At 50.3% G+C, this 3,890-nt stretch overlaps 1 long non-coding RNA gene across 1 annotated transcript; it reads right to left on the reverse strand.

The window, feature by feature from the left end:
• Positions 1-582: 582 nt before the first annotated feature.
• On the reverse strand, positions 583-3,890 carry LOC132344743 (uncharacterized). Its single transcript, XR_009493689.1, has 2 exons — positions 2,166-3,890; positions 583-2,067 (listed from the first exon to the last, which is right to left on the reverse strand). It is a non-coding gene; the product is annotated as an uncharacterized lncRNA (long non-coding RNA).

The raw sequence follows: 3,890 nt of genomic DNA on the forward strand, positions 1-3,890 counted from the left end.
CAAGCTGCTGTGCAACGTTCACGCTCAACCCCCGCTGGGGCAGAGCTGCCACAGGCAAAAAAAGTCTTATGTCCAAGCATGCAGGGTCACTTTGGTAGTGTCCGACTCTCTTCGACCCTGTGGACTGTGGCTTGCCAGGCTTCTCTGTCAGGGAGAGGGGTTCTCCAGGCAAGAATACTGGAGCGTATTGGCCAATACTGGTTGCCATACCCTTCTACAGCACTATAATTCCTGCTGAGGAATTATAGCTGCCAACTCCCCTGAGTATCTGATACCACCAGAACCCCTGACACTCAAACAGCTGCACCACCTCCACACCTGGCCCTCACAGGGGCAAACCCAAGTCCTCCAGGGCAGCCTCAGGAGCAAACCGCAGTGGAGGACCCATATGCAGAGGTGGAAATAAAACCACAAGTGTAACCCAGGGGCAGTGTGACTAAAGAAGAAGACCCAAAACCCTCCCACCAGCTGTACAAGCTGCAGATGAAATCCACACGATCAACCAGGCAGACTCTGTGTCTGTGGAATATATAAAAGGTCATTGAGAGCTCCCACAAAAGAGTACGTCATCTGCAAATAGAATAGTTTTACTTCTTTTCCAATGTAGATTCATTTTATTTCTTTCCCTTGCTTAATTACCCTGTCCAGAACCTCCAGGACAATGTGGAATAGAAGTGGTAAGAGATGACATCCTTCTATTGTTCCTGATTTTCAGGGGAACTACTTCTGCCTTTTATCATTAAGTACGATGATAGCTGTGGGGTTTTCATAGATGTTTTATATCAGGTTGAAAATGTTGCCTTCTACTTCTACTTTGAGTCTTTGTATCTTGAACGCATGCTGAATTTTGTCCAGTGCTTTTTAGGTAGCTACTGAGAGGATAATGTGGTTTTTCTCCCTTATTCTACTGATGTGGTAAATTAAATTATTTGATTCTTAATATTAAATCAACAAGGACAAAGATTTTGTAAGGATTTTTCACTTTCATAGATGCTTCCCAAATGCTGTCCACTGTAAAGCTGATGTCCATCAGTAAAGCAGGAGAAGTAAAGCTTGTTTACTACCCCGTCACATCATTCTTGGAGCAGACACTCTGCTGCAGTGAACAGGATGCTTAGACCTTTGCTCATCAGGGAGTTCACCAGTTGTGTAGGAGGGAGGCTGAGCACGGTTCAGTCAGTTCATTCAGTGGCTCAGTCGTGTCCGACTCTTTGCGACCCCATGAATCACAGCACGCCAGGCCTCCCTGTCCATCAACAATTCCTGGAGTTCACTCAGACGCACGTCCATGGAGTCGGTGATGCCATCCAGCCATCTCATCCTCTGTCGTCCCCTTCTCCTCCTGCCCCCAATCCCTCCCAGCATCAGAGTCTTTTCCAATGAGTCAACTTTTCGCATGAGGTGGCCAAAGTACTAGAGTTTTAGCTTAGCATCATTCCTTCCAAAGAAATCCCAGGCCTGATCTCATTTAGAATGTACTGGTTGCATCTCCTTGCAGTCCAAGGGACTCTCAAGAGTCTTCTCCAACACCACAGTTCAAAAGGATCAATTCTTTGGCGCTCAGCTTTCTTCACAGTCCAACTCTCACATCCATACTCCACACAGTCAAAGGCTTTGGCATAGTCAATAAAGCAGAAATAGACGGTTTTCTGGAATTTTCTTGCTTTTTCGATGATCCAGTGGATGTTGGCAATTTGATCTCTGGTTCCTCTGCCTTTTCTAAAACCAGCTTGAACATCTGGAAGTTCACGGTTCATGTATTGTTGAAGCCTGGCTTGGAGAATTTTGAGCATTACTTTACTAGCGTGTGAAATGAGTGCAATTGTGTGGTAGTTTGAGCATCCTTGGCATTGCCTTTCTTTGGGATTGGAATGAAAACTGATCTTTTCCAGTCCTGTGGCCACTGCTGAGTTTTCCAAATTTGCCGGCATATTGAGTGCAGCACTTTCACAGCATCATCTTTCAGGATATGAAATAGCTCAACTGGAATTCCATCACCTCCACTAGCTTTGTTCGTAGTGATGCTTTCTAAGGCCCACTTGACTTCACATTCCAGGATATCTGGCTCTAGGTGAGTGATCACACCATGGTTAGACATGCAAATAGTCAGGTCCCAGCCAGGACCAACAAGCCTGAGTGCAAAATGGCTCCCCATGGGGTCTCACCTCCTGGGGGTGTTGGAGGGTGAGGTGTGAGACTGGAACACTCCATTGTGCCTGCAGAGATGGGAAGCACAACCACAGGAAGCAGAAGGCACTACAGGGGAGAGGGTTCCATTTGGTACCAATGCAAGTACTGCGTATGGAAGGACAAACCATCCCCCACTGCCCAGGGTAACCAACTGCAGCCTTTGACACAGATGGGGAGATTGCTACCCTGCGACCCAGGCCTCAAACCTGGACCAAGGGGAGTCCCCTTTCTCAGATGTCCAGGAGGATGCTCCAGCCCCATTTTGGCCATGCCCACCCACTGCAGATTTGAATACACAAGCAGCAGCGATTGGTTGTGGGGCTTGGGAGGCAAGGAATCCTAGACCACTCTGGGGAGCCCACGTGGAAAACACAGGCTCAGGCTCTCACGGGGTACAGAGACAGAGACCCCAGATCAGACCAGGGCTCACACAGTTAAGTGCTGAGGTTGATGGGCAAGAGTTCACAGTGGGGGTCTTGGGCCTGAGCACTGGAGGACCAGTGGAACCCAGTCTTCAGGAGTGTTCACTGCCCAGTATACAGGCTGGAGACCCTTCCCCAGTCAGTGGCTGCTTTAGTGAGGTCACTCTAGGAGTCAGCTGGCATCCCTGGGGGCATCTCTGAGTTCTAGGCAATCAGTCATCTGAGTTGCAGTGTCCTAAGCACTTCTAAGGTGCCATCTCACTTGAAGAAAACCCTGTCACCCCTGCAGGACCTTGAGCCCAGCTCTTTCTCTGAGAGACCCCCTCGCTTTCCTCCCAGCCCTGAGGAAAGTGCCTTGGACGCCTGGTCTGGGTCTGGATTTTCTCTGGATCCTGGAGAGATTTTCAGTTCAGCCCTCACCAGGACTTTAAGACAGACACCTGTGTGTGGGCAGGAGAGAGGTGTCCTGCAGAATGCAGGGACCAGGCAAGGTCCTCAGGGGATCGTCTGAGGCAGTGCAGGTGCTGGGTGAGAGGCCACAAATGGGGTGAGGATGTACCTGAGGCCCTGTGAGCAGGGCTAGGAGAGGGGCTAAAGAGGCTCCTGGAGTGGGAGGGAGGCCTGGTGGAAGGTGAGGGGAGAGGGTGGGGATTTGGGGATAGAGAGGATTTGTGGCAGCTGTCACCAGGCGAGGGACTCTGGGAAATGACAGCTGATTAGAGGGATGTAAGGGAGCTGTCATAGGCACAGTTAGGTGAAGACCTCTCCTATCTCCAGAATTCGGTGGCCCACAGTATGTGCTGAAACATGACAGAGAGGACCAGGTCCCTGGGACTCGTTCTGTGAATCTGGGATTCCCTCTGACCCTCCTGTGGGGCAGGATACAAAGTCGCCACGACCAGAGGTAGCCAGGGTGGGTTAAGTCCATTCCGAGGACCCAGACATGGGAAATTAATTTCAGAACCCCTCAGCTCTCAGGCAATCCCCACCCCTGGGATGAATCTGCCTTCCTCAGGATGACATGCTGATGAATGCAGACTGCAGGGACTGCAGGACTGGAGGCCTTGCTCCCTTGGGGTTGACTGAAGAGAGACTCAGTGCAAATGCCAACAAAGCAGCCCGGAGGGAAAGATGTGGGGCTCTGTGTCCCAGGGTGCAGGCTGTAGGCTCTGGGGGAGGGCGGTCAGCCTCCGAGCTAAAGGAGAGCTGTTTGCTAAAGTAGTGTCTACTTAAAACCATACAAAATCAAAACCACAATGAGGTACCATTTCACGCCAG

Source organism: Bos taurus, unplaced genomic scaffold, assembly GCF_002263795.3.
Source record: "Bos taurus isolate L1 Dominette 01449 registration number 42190680 breed Hereford unplaced genomic scaffold, ARS-UCD2.0 Leftover_ScbfJmS_1396, whole genome shotgun sequence".
In the NCBI taxonomy this organism is placed as follows: domain Eukaryota; kingdom Metazoa; phylum Chordata; class Mammalia; order Artiodactyla; family Bovidae; genus Bos; species Bos taurus.